This window comes from Passer domesticus, chromosome Z (genome assembly GCF_036417665.1).
Source record: "Passer domesticus isolate bPasDom1 chromosome Z, bPasDom1.hap1, whole genome shotgun sequence".
Classification (NCBI taxonomy): domain Eukaryota; kingdom Metazoa; phylum Chordata; class Aves; order Passeriformes; family Passeridae; genus Passer; species Passer domesticus.
The window spans coordinates 78,024,529-78,042,267 of NC_087512.1; the positions used below are offsets into that span (position 1 = coordinate 78,024,529).

A 17,739-nucleotide genomic window follows, 5' to 3' on the forward strand; every position below is an offset into this window, starting at 1 on the left:
ATGAAGATGATAAATATAAAAACTAAAACAACCCCTGCAAGAGATTATTAGGATTTAGGCTCAGCACTTCTATTAGCATTTAATGCTGCAAAAAATATGTGCAAACATATCCAGAGGAAACAGAACATCTCCTCACCTACTGGCTGCCCTTCAGCTAACAGGATTTTGCTATTTAGATGCATATATTTGAGCTACTGGACCTTTTGGACTCTGCTCCAAAGAAACCAAATTTGCACGCAGGGAGAAACTGCAACGTTCAAACAGAGGTCTCCTGATTTGGCAGCGACAAACAGATTCCTCTCTGTAGCTCAGCAGTGAGGCACATATCTGCTGAAGGCATGGCACTGCAGACAGCAGTTCTCCTCCTGGGTGCTCCAGGAGATGTTTCCTGCACCGAGGCAAAGGCTGTCACAGCAAGCAGGACCCAAGGTCTGACACAGGCTGTCCCCTCCTGGTCTCAGCTCAAGGCACTGCCCTCCACGTCCCACACAGGTTTAACTGATGGGTCTGATTGTGGACACAGGGCAAAAATTCTCTTCGACTCTTCCTTAGCTGACAGAATAAAAAAATCCCTAAATACCTTAAAAACATTAAAAAAAAAAATTAAGTGCCCACCCAGCAGAGGTATTTATTAATTCCAGTGGCACTGGCAGATCATTACAAGACTCCTTACTGTAGACAGCCAACTCCAATAGGAGGCTTCTAGACTTGCTCACAAGTGCTCTGAGATCAGAGTTGCCCAGAGCTGTTCAATCACACTTAGGCCAAGACATATTAATGCCATTAATATTATTGGACATATTATTAATGCCAATAAACATTTTGAGTAATACCTTTGTCATAAAGACAGGAGGGGAGGGTCATCTGACATTCGTGTGTGTGCAGGACCCATATACCTTTTCCTTGAATACGGAATTTATAACCCTGGCAGCTCAATTCAGCATTCCAGGAGGAAAACTCAAATGACTTGTATGATCACCTGGACCCTCTTGCTCCTTTATGAGCTATGGGGTCACAGCTCCACTCCCCAGCTCCTCATTTCTCCTCCGCTCTATTTATTGTCCATCCATCCCTGCAGAACATTTCTGTGCTCACAGCTGCAGTTCCTCCCCAGAGCCCAGCAGAGAGGCCAGCTCCAACTGGTGATTCTGGGATCTCCTCACATGCAAACACTTCTGAGAAGATGTCTTTTGCATAATTTTTTTTTTTCTGCCAGAACTCTCCTGTGGCTCAGTTTTACCTTTTTTTGAGTCTTGGTATGAGAGGACTGACTGAAGAAATCTGCAATCTGAAATTGCAGATTTCAGTCCTTCAGCAAGCAGAGGGAGGATGGAGCCAGACTCCTCTTAGAGCTGCACAGCAACACCTGAAAGGCAAAGCAGCAAGCTGAGTTTTGCCTACCCATGTAGGAAAAGAAAACCCCACAGGGTGTGTAGTTAAACCCTGGAATGGAGACCTTGTGTTCTCACAGGACCTTTCCTCTTGGTTTTAAAACCCAACTTGTCAAGACATGGAGCAAACTGACCTAACTGAGTAAGATGTTGAACCATCAGATGGCCTCCAGAGCTGCCTTCCAACCCAAATTATTCTGTTAATCTATATCTACTCATTATCTTACATATTTAGGCTACTGGGCTTTTAGAGAACACAACAATATTAAAATTTTGACAACAGACTGCACTAATGAGTAAATAAACACACTTTCCTCCTGCCTTGGCGTTAATGAAATTCTATCTAAAGCTGAACAACATTAATTCTATTTTACAAAAAGTGCAGGCTGATAAAGAATAAGTGTGGCTTTTGGAGAAATGTACATCAGAAAGATCTTCTGCAGCAGTTTCTTATTATTTTTTTTTCTTTCCAATTACAAATGCAGAAAGAATCAAAGGGAACTCGTTTTGTTGGTATCTGTGGTTTGCAAATCAAATCATGTTTGGTGTTTTTTCTCAGTGACTGTTGGGCATCTTTGTGGTTTTCTGCTTGGCTTTTTAAAAAATGCATACGGAGTGGATATGGCCACAGTAATTACTGTTTCTTCCATAATTTTTCATGCATTCTCAATTCAGTGGGACATGGTAGCAGAAGTGAAGGGCTGCCCAATAAATGACAGGATTTTAAAGACCCCGAACATGTGTTTGCCATCTTAACTCCTCATTTATGTCATTGCTGATTTTGCTGTCTCTGGTTAATTTTAGTGTAACCTATACTACAAATATGTGAAATATGCTAATTAATTGACTTCTGCTTTAATTCTTGAAACAGAAACTGACCCAGCATTGTCTTTGAAAGTGATTCTCCCCGTATATATGATGACAAAACATTAAATCATATTTTTGGACTTTCATGGTGAAGCTAATAAGAAAATGTTGCTAGGTAAGTTTTCTAAAACTTGTTGCAGATTGTGGCATAATGAACCCCTGGCTTGCATGCTCTGAGAAATTTTTTGGATGTAACAAATGGTGATAATCTTGTTGCTTTTCTTGTCTCTAATGGGGAAGAATCATGACATTGTGGTTGTTGGAGGTCTTGATAAAACACTTTGAAGTCAGAGGAAGAACATTTAAGGACTTCAAGACTGCATGAGCAAGAACAACAATCCTAATTTTGAATTTCTTATGCTCCTGTTTAACCTTTGTTTAATCCAGATGTTCTTAAAAGTTAACATGGTCTCAAATTATCCATAAGTCCCCTCAATATTAAAGCTTTGTTCCCCCCCCGCTTTGAATAGAACAGGCAACTTTATAAAAAATTAAAGTACACAATTTATGGCATTCCATCACCAGAACAGAGAGGATAACTCTCACAAATTACATGAAGCTGGGTGCCTGGTTCCCAAAGATTTCCTTTTTTTTTTTTTTTTAATTGGTGGAAGATCCCTCCCAAAAAACCCTGTGGGAACCAGCACTCCAGCCTTAGGTAGGAGAATGGGCAGCCTAAAGCCCTGGCCAGACCAAAGCAGCAGACAAATCCCTGGAGAGCAGCTTTTCCATTCAGGCAAGCTTGAGGAAGGGAATATCTGCACAAAAGCAAATTTACTTTGCTGGTGGCTGTTTTGTTGGTTAATTCCAGCCAGGATGCGAGCGCCGCGTTTCTCCCAGCCCAGGTTTCCTTTCAGCCTGACCTCCTGCCACATGGCTGGGATAGTCTGATGCTGCCACGGGTTGCCATGGCAATGACAGTGAGGATGGCATGTGCTCAGCATAGCCAAATTTGAACCTAATGAGAGCAGATGTGACGTGGAGCTCTGGTGCCCGAGGAGCAGACCTGGTTATATCTCCACATCTTTTCCTAGGAGTCGTGGAGACGTAAATGCAACTTAAATGCAGGTCTCTGTGAGTGCATTAGCTGTGAATACCAGCATGGATGGGTGAAAATAATTTCTGCCTGCTGTAAACATCGTCTCATGAAGCTGAGCACACGCCCACGTGAGGAGAGCTGAGAGAGAGGACAAGCCACGAGGAAAACAAGAAGTCTCTTCCATCTGCAGCTCCCACTTGCTGACGTGCATTATCTTCCTTTAAGCATAAGCAGATTCCTGCATGTGGCTGTGTGCTATCAGTTTTGGTCTCTGCACTTTCCTAAGAAAATAACTACTTCCAGTTGCTGCTGGCCTGTGTGACATGCTATGCAGGGCTGCAAAGCACCATGAATAAATTATGGCTGTCACCAACTCCTCTGTCCAAACAGGACTGCTACAAAAATAAATTAGTGCTGCCCTTGAGCTCTGCTAAGAGTAAACATCTCACACATGACTTTGCTAACGAAAAGAGTGAGACCTGTGCTCCACCACAGCCAAGCCTACACAGACAGTGCGTTCTCTGCGTGAAAGAACAGCCACTCCTCTAAACAAGGAGATAAAGGGTCCTGATGCAATAAAACAACAGTCAACCCAAATGCTTTAGAGCCTGTTCCACCCCTGTTAACTTGGCTTAGAACCAAGGACTCAGCTGGATCTCAATCAGGAGAGAAGTTTAAGGCTGTTTCTTAACTACTCTAAAGTTTCTTGGGGAGAGATTGAACCTCCAAAACTCTCTCTGCTGCTAGTGTGTTGTCAGATGGGGATGCCTGAAATGAAGCAGCGCTGAGCCTCACCCATCACTATGTGTGAGTTGTCTCATATTGCAAGAATTGTGGCTTTATCTCTGGGTTTGTAGAAACCAACTCCAACTTTGGCTGCAAAAAACAGCACTTGGAACAGTTTTATCTGCATATTGGGGTGGAATAAACCAACCTTTGTATATGGAGTCCTCCCTGTCTACACTTTTTCTTGAGGTTTTTCAAAAGACCTGATTCTCAACCAGAAGTTCACATGCAAATGTTAGTTGCTGTGAGCACTTTCCACTACAACTGCACAAACCAACCAGATGAGGTTATTCAGAGATTATTTGAGAAGACAATTTAATCATCTACATTGGACTAAAACTAAATAGGGCAAATCTGAAAATTTCTGATGAAAAACTAAGGCACATACTATCCATATTTATTTATAAATATGAAAAATAGACAAGCTAAAAGAACAGGGGGAAGAGTAGCATATCATTTTCTTAATCTTAATCTTGCATCATGTGACAAAACATGTTTGTAGAGATGTGACACCTGGCCTAAAAGACAGCTGTAGCTTGTAGTTTCAAACATCTCCTGCTGTTTTCCCTGCAGCTTCTTCTCCCTCCTTTTTTAAGAAACTCATCACAAGATAAACCCCAACTCCAATTTCCAGACACTAAATTCAAGGGAGTCAAAGTTTAAGGTAGGAGAAGCAGGGAGGGCAGGCAAGCTGCACTTTCACAGGGAAACCTTGCCCCTCATCCTCCGTTTCCCCACCCTTACATCTCTGAGGGATGCAAATGTAAAAGTTCATGGCAGCGCATTAGGAGAGCAGACAGCACTGTGCCCCTGCCGATCCTCCTGGAGGGAAGAGCAGGACCCGTGCCTGCTGCTCCCAGCCAGGCCACGGGGCTCGTGCCAACATCAGGCAGGACGGACAGACAGCAGGACATGGGGATTAGGCAGAGAGCTGTCAGTGGATGGATGGATGGATGGATGGATGGATGGATGGATGGATGGATGGATGGATGATGGATGGATGATGGAAGGAGGAAAGGATGGAAGTATGGATGATGGATGGATGGATGGATGGATGGATGGATGGATGGATGGATGGATGGATGGAGGGATGGATGGATGAGGGATGCATGGATGATGGAAGGAGGAAAGGATGGAAGGATGGATGATGGATGGATGGATGGATGGATGGATGGATGGATGGATGGATGGAGGGATGGATGGATGAGGGATGCATGGATGATGGAAGGAGGAAAGGATGGAAGGATGGATGGGTGGATGGATGGATGGATGGATGGATGGATAGATGGATGGATGGAAAATTGATGGATGAATGGATGATAGAAGGATAATGGATACATGGATGATGGGTAGATGGATGGATCAGGGCATGGATGGATGAATACATGGATGATGCATGGAGGGAACTATGGATGATGGCTGGACGGATGGATAGATGGATGGATGGATGATATATGCATGGAAGGAAATAGATGAAAGGATGGATGGATGATGGATGGATGGATGGATGGATGGATGGATGGATGGATGGATGGACGGATGAGATGGATGGATGGATGGATGGATGGATGGATGGATGGATGGATGGATGGATGATGGATGGATGAGATGGATGATAGATGGATGGATGGATGGATGGATGGATGGATGGATGGATGGATGGATGATAGACGGATGGATGGATGGATGGATGGATGGATGGATGGATGGATGGATGAGCTGAATGGATGATGGATGGATTGATGATCTATGGGTAATGCATGGACGACAGATGGATGGATGGATGGATGGATGGATGGATGGATGGATGGATGGATGATGGATTGATGGAGAGACAGATGGAAGTGTGGATATAATGGATGGATAATGGATGATGGATGGATGGATGGATGGATCAACAATGAGTGGATGGATGGATGGATGGATGGATGGATGGATGGATGGATGGATGGATGCATGGATGGATAATGGATGGATGGACGAAAGGATGGACCGATGAAGGGATGATGGGTGCATTGATGGGTGGATGGATGATGGGTGCATGAATGGATGGATGGAAGGATGGATGGAAGGATGGATGAAGGAAGATGGAAAGAAGGATGGATGGATGGATGGATGGATGGATGGATGGATGGATGGATACATGGATGGATGAATAGATGGATAGATGGATGATGGATGATGCATGGAAGGAAGGAAGGAAGGAAGGAAGGAAGGAAGGAAGGATGGATGGATGGATGGATGGATGGATGGATGGATGGATGGATGGATTGATGGATGGTTGGATGGATGGATAGATGGATGGATGGAAAATTGATGGATGAATGGATGATAGAAGGATAATGGATACATGGATGATGGGTAGATGGATGGATCAGGGCATGGATGGATGAATACATGGATGATGCATGGAAGGAACTATGGATGATGGCTGGACGGATGGATAGATGGATGGATGGATGATATATGCATGGAAGGAAATAGATGAAAGGATGGATGGATGATGGATGGATGGATGGATGGATGGATGGATGGATGGATGGATGGATGGATGGATGGATGAGCTGAATGGATGATGGATGGATTGATGATCTATGGGTAATGCATGGACGACAGATGGATGGATGGATGGATGGATGGATGGATGGATGGATGGATGGATGATGGATTGATGGAGAGACAGATGGAAGTGTGGATATAATGGATGGATAATGGATGATGGATAGATGGATGGATGGATCAACAATGAGTGGATGGATGGATGGATGGATGGATGGATGGATGGATGGATGCATGGATGGATAATGGATGGATGGACGAAAGGATGGACCGATGAAGGGATGATGGGTGCATGAATGGATGGATGGATGGATGGATGGAAGGATGGATGAAGGAAGATGGAAAGAAGGATGGATGGATGGATGGATGGATGGATGGATGGATGGATGGATGGATGGATACATGGATACATGGATGGATGAATAGATGGATAGATGGATGATGGATGATGCATGGAAGGAAGGATGGATGGATGGATGGATGGATGGATGGATGGATGGATGGATGGATTGATGGATGGATGGACATATGAGATGAATGAATGATGGATAGATGATGGATGATGGATGGATGGATGGATGGATGGATGGATGGATGGATGGATGGATTAATGGATGAGCTGAATAGATGATGGATGGATTGATGATCTATGGGTAATGCATGGATGATAAATGGAAAATTGATGGAGGAATGGATGCTAGAAGGATGATGGATACATGGATGATGGGTAGATGAATGAATCGGGACATGGATGATGCATGGAAGGAACTATGGATGATGGCTGGGCGGATGGATAGATGGATGGATGGATGGATGGATGGATGGATGGATGGATCAACAATGAGTGGATGGATGGATGGATGGATGGATGCATGGATGGATAATGGATGGATGGATGAAAGGATGGACCGATGAAGGGATGATGGGTGCATTGATGGGTGGATGGATGATGGGTGCATGAATGGATGGATGGATGGATGGATGGAAGGATGGATGAAGGAAGATGGAAAGAAGGATGGATGGATGGATGGATGGATGGATGGATGGATACATGGATGGATGAATAGATGGATAGATGGATGATGGATGATGCATGGAAGGAAGGAAGGAAGGAAGGAAGGAAGGATGGATGGATGGATGGATGGATGGATGGATGGATGGATGGATGGATTGATGGATGGTTGGATGGATGGATAGATGGATGGATGGAAAATTGATGGATGAATGGATGATAGAAGGATAATGGATACATGGATGATGGGTAGATGGATGGATCAGGGCATGGATGGATGAATACATGGATGATGCATGGAAGGAACTATGGATGATGGCTGGACGGATGGATAGATGGATGGATGGATGATATATGCATGGAAGGAAATAGATGAAAGGATGGATGGATGATGGATGGATGGATGGATGGATGGATGGATGGATGGATGGATGGATGGATGAGCTGAATGGATGATGGATGGATTGATGATCTATGGGTAATGCATGGACGACAGATGGATGGATGGATGGATGGATGGATGGATGGATGGATGGATGGATGATGGATTGATGGAGAGACAGATGGAAGTGTGGATATAATGGATGGATAATGGATGATGGATAGATGGATGGATGGATCAACAATGAGTGGATGGATGGATGGATGGATGGATGGATGGATGGATGGATGCATGGATGGATAATGGATGGATGGACGAAAGGATGGACCGATGAAGGGATGATGGGTGCATGAATGGATGGATGGATGGATGGATGGAAGGATGGATGAAGGAAGATGGAAAGAAGGATGGATGGATGGATGGATGGATGGATGGATGGATGGATGGATGGATACATGGATACATGGATGGATGAATAGATGGATAGATGGATGATGGATGATGCATGGAAGGAAGGATGGATGGATGGATGGATGGATGGATGGATGGATGGATGGATGGATGGATTGATGGATGGATGGACATATGAGATGAATGAATGATGGATAGATGATGGATGATGGATGGATGGATGGATGGATGGATGGATGGATGGATGGATGGATTAATGGATGAGCTGAATAGATGATGGATGGATTGATGATCTATGGGTAATGCATGGATGATAAATGGAAAATTGATGGAGGAATGGATGCTAGAAGGATGATGGATACATGGATGATGGGTAGATGAATGAATCGGGACATGGATGATGCATGGAAGGAACTATGGATGATGGCTGGGCGGATGGATAGATGGATGGATGGATGGATGGATGGATGGATGGATGGATGGATGGATGGATGGAAGGATGGATGGATCAACAATGAGTGGATGGATGGATGGATGGATGGATGGATGGATGGATGGATGGATGTGTGGTGCATAGATGGGTGGATGGATGGATGGATGCATGGATGGGTAATGGATGGATGGACGAAAGGATGGATCGATGAAGGGATGATGGGTGCATGGATGGATGGATGGATGGATGGATGATGTTGTATGAATGGAGAGACAGATGGATGTTGCGGTGTATGATCCAAGTGTGGGGACACGAGGCTTGACTCCATTTTTCTCAGAAGGTTGATTTATTATATTATATATTATATTGAAATGCTACTTTAAAACTATAATAAAAGAACAGATAGAGAAAAATGATTAGAAGTCTACAAAGAACAAGAACAGAATAGAATAGAACGCACAACAAAATCCTCTGACTGCTTACAGCCTTGGCACAATCGTTGAAAACAATCCACATGGACCAATAGAATATGCACCTGTTGCATTCCCCAGCAGCAGATAGTTATTTTTTACTTTTTTTTCCTAAGGCCCTCAGCTCTCAGGAGGGAAAAAATCCTTGGAAATGATTTTTCATAAAATATCATAGCTACAGACAGATGGATGGATGGATGGATGGATGGATGGATGGATGGATGGATGATGGATGGATGGATGGATGGATGGATGGATGGATGGATGGATGGATAATGGGTGGATAATGGGTGGATGGATGGGTGATGGATGCATGGATATGTGGAGCACGATGTATAGAAGGCAGGACGTGTAAAGAAATTGCATTCCAGCATGCTGGGCATCTTCTTATCTCCTTTCATCAGTGTTGGCCAACCCACAGCAACTGAGCTTTTTCTGTCACACCAGATATTTGGATCACCCCGTGTATTTTGGGGTCACAGTGCTTTCTGCCTGGCTGAGTTACCCCAGTGCCCTGGTGGGCACTGAGATATGAGGAGTGAGGTCTGCAGCTCTGGCCCAGGCCAAAGCATATCTCACCAGCCCCCTCTGAAACATTAGCTGAAAGCTGGGAGAAAGGAATCTGTTCAACAGGTGTGCCAGGAGCCTGGCACAGGGACTTGGGCTGGGGCCACTGCCACTCAGTGTCTGCTGTGCTCTTTGGCCAGCTGGCTAGAGTTACAGCAGGGTGGAGGGAATGCCTCTCCATCTGCAGCAGCTTCTTGCTTGCTAGAAAAGTCTCCCAGCCCTCCTGAGTCATGTACTGCCCCAGAGCCACAGCCCTCTTTTCCTCTTGCTTTTCTTTCTTTCCACCAGGAACCTGTGCAGCTGCCCTTGCCCAGGGTTGCTCCCCTGCAGCCCCAGTTTGAACCAGAAAACACAGGGCAGCAGGGAGAAACAGCCCTGGGATTTTGGCTACCAGGGCAACCAACAAAATCTTTCAGATACGACTAGAAACTGTGGGCAGATCAGCACCTGGTTGTTGGTGAGATAACCTCAGACTAGGGATTTATGCAGCAGCCTCATCCCTCCTGCACAGCTGCTCTCAGGACAGCCAGAACTACCTTATCCCAGCAAGGAAATTACTCCAATTTCTAGACTGTCATTTCAGAGCTGCCAAGTCAACCTTCTCACCACACAACAAACAGATAACGACTGGAAGGTATCTAAACACATCAGGCTTGATGGCTTGGGACAGTTTTAGATAGCAAGCTGAGTAAGAGCTTTCAGAGCCAAGGCAGTATCCTCTGCATCCTCATGACTTCAGCCACGTCAGCCAGCCCTCACATGTGAATATGCCTGACTGTCAGCCAGAAAGCTTCCTGATAACCCCTTGACTCCCTGCTCTGGGAGTTTTGGGTGCACAGGACCATGTGACAAAAGAACAGGAGAAGCCTTCTTTGATCAGTTTTCGAATATGCCATTAACATTATTTTTCTTTTTTTGTAAATAAAAGTTTGACCCTGTGTTCCTGAGATCAACACAAGTTTTGCTTCTCATCTTAATGGGATTTTTTGAAGGGCACTTAGCAATTCCTGTGCCACTGTTCACCAGCAACTTCAGTAGGAATGTTTTTACCAAGTGCTGGTACTGCATGGGGCAAATATGAGGAGAACCTAGAAAACTTTGGGCTTGATATACAAGTGGCCCAGCTGCCTCCAGAAAGAAGTCCTGAAATGGGAAACTTCAAGTACCCCAGACTGCACAAATCTAGGCAAGTGTGGTTGGCCACGGTGTGACACATTTAGTCCAATGAAAATGTTTGCAAGACCAGAGCAATTATCACTTCCACTCTGTGAGCTCTTACTACTTCATTGACTTTGCAGAATGATGAAGTGTAGGAGAATCCATCCAAGAGCAGTTCAGATCTAAATACAGATCAAAAAGAGTTTTTCATCACCTGAAAACAAAAACTAACAGAGCTAAAACTGTGGGTTATACAGGTGAGTGTTCCTAAATGAGCCTCATTCATTAATTCTTCCAAACAGCAAGCATGCAATCAGGTCAGGGAGAATTGCTAACCTGAAACAATAATTATGATTTGCCTTTTGTGATTTAGCAATTAATTAGCATATGACTAGTGAACATTAGGCATTTACAAGATTGCAAATCTGTAGTCCCAACCCCAGCTGGAGGCTCTGTTGGACTACACTGTTAACATAAGTCTTAATAAGTGGATTGGTAATCTCTGTTATGGGTTTCTTTCCTGTTCAGAGCATAGGAAACATCCCATTCCTCTAGGTCTGAACCAGGATTAATTGATTGGTCTCATATGAACCTGAAAGCCATTAAGAGCATGAAGGATGAAAAGCAATTCAAACTGCTTTATTACCATTTTCTAGTAAAGTACCAGTTTAGACTCTGGACCTACTGTGAAGCAGCAGGTTTCCAGATATTGACTGTGCTGGCATGTGCTTCTGGAAAAGAGGAAACGGCTGATTCCTAAAAGCAGAAACATCTGCTCAAGTCATGAACACACTTTCTGTCTGAGGCCAAGCAGCAGGACTGATAAAGAAGTCCCTGTGCTGCCAGCCACATCGGCCAGAATCACAGCAAAACAGTGGTGAGCTGTGAACCATGCTGATCCTCCTTCATCCTCAAGCAAAAATATTTACTTTATGGGGCTCACCATAACCTTTGCCATGCTGGCTTTCACAAATAAGGCACAGAGAGTCTTTTTTTCCCCCCAGGTATGGGTGGAGGAGCAGAGTTGTTTGCCCAGGAGAGTCATCCAGGAGTCCAGAGAAGCCAAACTTGCCAGTCTGGACACTGCACTAGGAGAATCCACATTTTTGTTTATGGTTGTTCTCATACACTGATGTCTTGGGCTGTTTGATGCATTTGTTGGCCCATTTAAATCAATGCATCTACCAGAGTGTTCCTGACAGGGCAATGAACAAGTATAAAAGAATTTGGCCCAGTGAGTACAATTCTGATGTTTAGATCCCATCTAAGATGCTTCCTCATCTGAGTTCAGTTTATTTGACAAAACTCCAGAAGTAAATAAGGGGCCGTGACCATTCCAGTGTTTTTCTTGAGGCAGCAGAGCTGCAAAATCCAGGCATAAATATCAAGACACTTTTGATAGTTTAGTACTACTGGCAAGTGAATATACTGAGGAACCTAACCATTGGGGTATTGGTCTGATGTTCTCAAAAGAAAAATTCTCTTCCCCATTTATCATGAATTAGAAGAATTTGCATCAGGAGAACAACATCTTTAAAATCAAAAGAACCACAGTAAAGGGACCAGACTTGTAAATTCAACCTTGTATCAACAAACAGTGTGTGTACACTTGTATTATGCAAAATAAGCAGAGCATGAGTTGAATTTCTCCCACTGAAGTCATCAGACATTGACCACAATAATTTCCTAAATTCCTTGTGGAACACAAGGGCTGCAGGGATGCAGCCCAGAGAGAAGGAGGCTGCACAGCTGACCTGTGGGCCACGTTTCCCAGCTGCCACCACACCTTCCTTACAAATTGCTTACCCCTGTTGCCTGCTTCACAGCGTTGTGAGGACATTTCCTGCTTCAGAACTGACACTGCAGCCTTTGATCCTGCCCGAGTCCCACAAATGAGAACCTACAGCAAGGGGCTCTTTCTTCTTCTTGCTGCCAGCCCTCACCAAACCACATCTCCACCTGCACTTCAGCAATTCACTCGAGCACGTGCCTAACATTAAGGTCATGCAGGACTTATGTCTGTGATTAAAATTAAGCATGCATTTAAATGCTGTGTGGAACTGGGACCTCGGTGAGGATGGCTGTTGGATCAACCTGCTATGACCTCTGCTGAGCTGATTATAACTCAGCCTTTTGTGGCATTCTGTTTTTTTCCAAAAGTCATAGTTTGCTCACTGTGCCTTGTAACAGAGACATTTAAATGGTCCTGGTTTTAGGTTTTTGTTCTTTTTTTTTTTTTTTTTCTCTATAACACTGTGCAAATGACATAGATTTTTCTAGCCCTGCAAATATTTGAGATGACAGGAGAGATGTCCCACACACCCCAGCTTCCCCCTAACCCATTCTGTAACACCTTCTGTACAGAGGAGGCATGTGAAACATAAACATACCTCAGGTGCTTTTAAAGTTCTAAGAAGGAAACACAGTTTCTGTAAAAATTTCAAGTTTCTGCAAACCAAGTTTAAGAGAAAAGAGGTGGGTGCTGTCTTTGTGTGTGTAGAAGAACAAAGAAGAATGGTTAATCACCCACACCACAGAGATTCCTGACTTGTCCTCTTCTGACCATTGAAAAATGTGGTGGCAGAAATAATCAGGCTGATTTCCTCCACTTTCTCTTCTGAAGGAACATTCCTTCCTTGCTGGAAGCTCAGAGAGGAACTCTGAATACTCCTGACTGATTGAGAAGCAGAAGGAGATCATTAATTTTCGTTTTGCAGATTCATATCTGTGGATTATGCTAGTTACTATCCCAAAGGGGAGGGAAAAAAAAAAAAAAAAAGAAAACAAAAGAGAAAACAAAGAGGCCATGGGATCATCTGCATCACTGCTGTGAACAGATTAGCCTCATGTCATGTGAAAACTCCTTATCACACAGCTGGGATTTAACCTGTGAGGACTCACCCTTTGCTGTGTGGCCTTGCATGTCCATTCCACCCTCAAGTCCCAAAGGCAAAATATTTCAACGTTGCTTTTTCCAATTTACCTATCGCCCATATTATGAACAGAGACAGCTGATCTTCCTTCTGATTTTTAATCCTTCCCCCTTTCTGTCCAGAAGGACTGCTTAACCTAAAACCTTAATCCTTAAGCTTGGAAAGTCTGCAGTCACTTGCCTTCATAACCATGTTAGCTTTATCACTGCATCATCAGAAGTACTATTTTTTTTTTTAATTTTTTTTTTTAAACAGAAAAGTCGATGTGCTAAGCCTCTCCTCCAGCACTGCAGTCTTCTGATATTTCACCCTCAGATACAGCTGGTGTCCTCGCCTAGCCTCAGAGCTGGGGCACTTTTTAAATTTAGGTTTATTTTATCATCCCCAGCAAGCCAGGAAATCTTGGCTAACGTAAAACCAAGGGGTTAGTAAAAATTTCCTATCTCACCTTGACAGAGGAGGAAAAGACCTGTTTACCTTGAGCAGACAATTAAAAACAGGGGGTGAAAGCCCAGCACTGTGAAGTCAAGGAAAGCTCTGCCACCCACACCAGCAGGGCACAATTTTACCTGGGATGTTTTATTTGGTTCCTGGGTGTTCTCCTTGGAGCAGCAGCTTCAGCCCTTTTTTTTTTTTTTTCCCAGTGAGAAACCACTCGTATAATTGAGCGTATGATGTTTCCTTTTTCTTTCCCTGAGAGTGGCTAATAACCTCACCCTTTATTAGAGATGGGAAAAAGCACATAAGAAAGAGATGCTGAACACCAAAATTCATTATTTCTGCCACTCATGGAGGACTTTTTCTTCATTAAGAGAGTTATCTTGAGGGCATAAGGGAGCCTTAAATCCTTTTTCTCTGGTTCAGGCTTCTGTTCTCATACACTTTTACCACTCCATCCAAGCATTTCTCCACTTACAGCCTTGGCACTTCATTTTTTTTTTTTTGTTTTTCTACTACACCTCTCACCCAGCTACCTCTCCACAGGATTTGTTCTTTTAAAGACATGCAGAACTTCTTCATGATACACGAGATGCCTCTGTTAATACAAGATATGCAAAATATATGCTTCACATTTCCATGCCCCACTGTCAAATTGGGTAATATGAGATTAAACAAAGCATGTGGATAGTCTTGTTTAGCTCTCTGGTATTCATGAATGAAAAGATGAAACCTCTTTTTTTCCTGAATATTTATATTTCAAATCTTAAATGTGTCTATAATATAACTATTAATATTTTTTTATTTTAACTAATTAAAAAAATCACACACAATGTAATCCACTTTTCTTTCAGAAAAGGGTAACTTTTAATGAAAAATAGAGAAAATTTGTAATATAGCAAACAAAGATTGACAAGTTCAGACTCCAGTGGTCACTTCATGCAAACAATTTAATCTTTTAGAATTTCCATTTTTTATTAAAAAGTCACGAATGAAAATGGCAGTCCACTAGTTAATATCTCATGCTATAAATTCATCAACAACTGAAGAAGGACCTAAAAAATGTCCATTACATGACTTTTTTGTGAAAGCAAAGCAGTTAAGCCTTCAGTCCTTTACATCCAGAGTTCCACACCCAATGTATAGGGAAGACATGCAAATACAGCCATCACCACATGGAATTTTCTGGAATTACAAATTATTGTATATTGCTGGCATGAGCGTCTGCACACATCTGGAATCCTGCAGGGTAAAGTCAACCCAGCTCCACTGAAACCATTGTCACCACACTGTTACCTCCTGGTCAAGGATTTTGGGGACAAAAATGGAGATTTTTGCTCCCCACAGCACTGCCAGTGTGCCCACAACCAGCTCAGGTGGGTTTGTGTTTCCATCAGATTCTTCCTCTGAAAGGCTCGTTAGCTGACTGCTAAAAATAAAATAAAATTAAAAATAAAATAAAAAATAAAATAATAAAAATAAAATAAAATAAAATAAAATAAAATAAAATAAAATAAAATAAAATAAAATAAAATAAAATAAAATAAAATAAAATAAAATAAAATAAAATAAGCACTCCTGATTAAATAAAAAGTAAGGCATCAGAAAGCCTGTGCAACTTCTGTGGAAAATTGAGGCCTACTCTGGTATACCTTAATATATACATCATTTTATTTTGCTTGTCTGTTGTGCTCCTAATGCAGAAAGTGATGCTGCAGAGATGTTGTAGTGTCAAGACTCTTGAATTTAATCCATTCCCTTCTTCTTCACTAATATTATTTATTTAACAGCATCAGGCAAAATCAAGGCTCCATCCTACTCGACTATTCACCAGCATTGTCAAGCAGAAGAAAAAAGAAAATATGCAATTACCTGAGGTATGCAGAGTTTGTCATGTTAGGTCAGATTGATCCCATCTCTGACAATGACCAACAGCAGGTGCTTGAGGAAGGAGTACAAGGTCAGAATAGCCACAGAGAGATCTTTTCCTGGTATACCCCTCCACTTTCTGAAAAAAAAAAAAAAATAATAATAAGGTAAGCCTCTGCAGAACTGGATGTATTACTGCATGCCGTGAGAATTTGGTGGTGTAATTGCCCCTGTGCTTAGTGTCATGCATGTCCAGAAGGGGCTTCTAATCCAATCTCATAGTTTGATCAGCAGCTGGCTCACAGGGCCAGTAACTGCATCAAAAAACTCCTGATGTGCTGCACCCCAGAACAGAGCTTGGAAACCGAAAATTTTGGAAGGGGTGTCAGAGAGCAGCACCTTGTCAAGGCTTCCACTTTTACTTCAGCTCAGATCTTCACCTCTGGCTAGGCGTGGACGCCACCACCTCCACAAACCCTCCTCCAAAACAGGTTTAATTGGGAATGGAATGGAGCACACACCTAAACAAGAGGAGGAAAATCCACCAGGCTGCTGCCTGGGAGCTCCAAACACAGAGGAATCTGAGGGCCTCTGGGGGAGTTAACATCATGGGGATGACAGTCACGGTGCTACTAATACTCAACCCTGCAAACTATTTGGCCAAAATAGAACAGGCAATCCCTTCATTTCTGTAGAACAATCCTCACTATATTGAGCCTGGATTGAGGAGCCTGGAGCTTGCCAAAACTTTGACTTTATCAAATGTTCTACAGTAGCTCAGCCAAAATCAACTCCCTTTGACTGGCTGAAGAAGATTTCTGTTCTTCTCTGCTTGGGGTTGGTGTTATGGGCATCACCTGGGTCTCTGAGCGTCTCCAGTGGGGCTGAGCAAGCCAGCTGAGGTCTGTGGTGCTCCTGTGGCTCTCCTGCCCTTTTCCAACAGGTTGTTTGGGCTCGCAGGCACCCTGCTCACACAGCTCTCTGTGCTCCCACGCATGCAGCCTTCACACACACACATGCTTGTGTGTTTGCATGAGCCAGGGCAATCTCAAATGAGCCCAATTTCCTTTTTAAGCAGTGCTGTAGTTTGCAGTTTTCTGTATAAGGTCATTTCCTAGTGTGGCCACAAGCCTTGACAAGATGCTCTGCTCTGTGCAGGGTGGGGATCCACTGTGCTCTGCAGCCATGAAGGGCACTTGCTACCTTGGAAAACAGAGGGAAAGCTGACTGAGGCCCCGTGGGATATTGTTCCCCTCCTTAAAATCCTTTCTGAGCTGAAGCACTGACCAATTCTTCCATAAAAGAGCAAAGTGCAAGTACATCTAGATGTACTTTTTTTTTTCCTCTATTTGTTTAGATGCATGGCAGAAAGGGCCTAATCTTTTGAAAAGGACCATCTGAAGATGGGGGGAAAAAAAAAAAAA

The 17,739-nt window shown here is 43.3% G+C and overlaps 1 long non-coding RNA gene across 1 annotated transcript; it reads right to left on the bottom strand.

Moving 5' to 3' along the window:
* Positions 1 to 15,289: 15,289 nt before the first annotated feature.
* On the bottom strand, positions 15,290 to 16,875 carry LOC135289633 (uncharacterized). The gene is made up of 3 exons (XR_010352390.1): positions 16,837 to 16,875; positions 16,319 to 16,454; positions 15,290 to 15,875 (listed from the first exon to the last, which is right to left on the bottom strand). It is a non-coding gene; the product is annotated as an uncharacterized LOC135289633 (long non-coding RNA).
* Between the last annotated feature and the right edge of the window lie 864 nt (positions 16,876 to 17,739).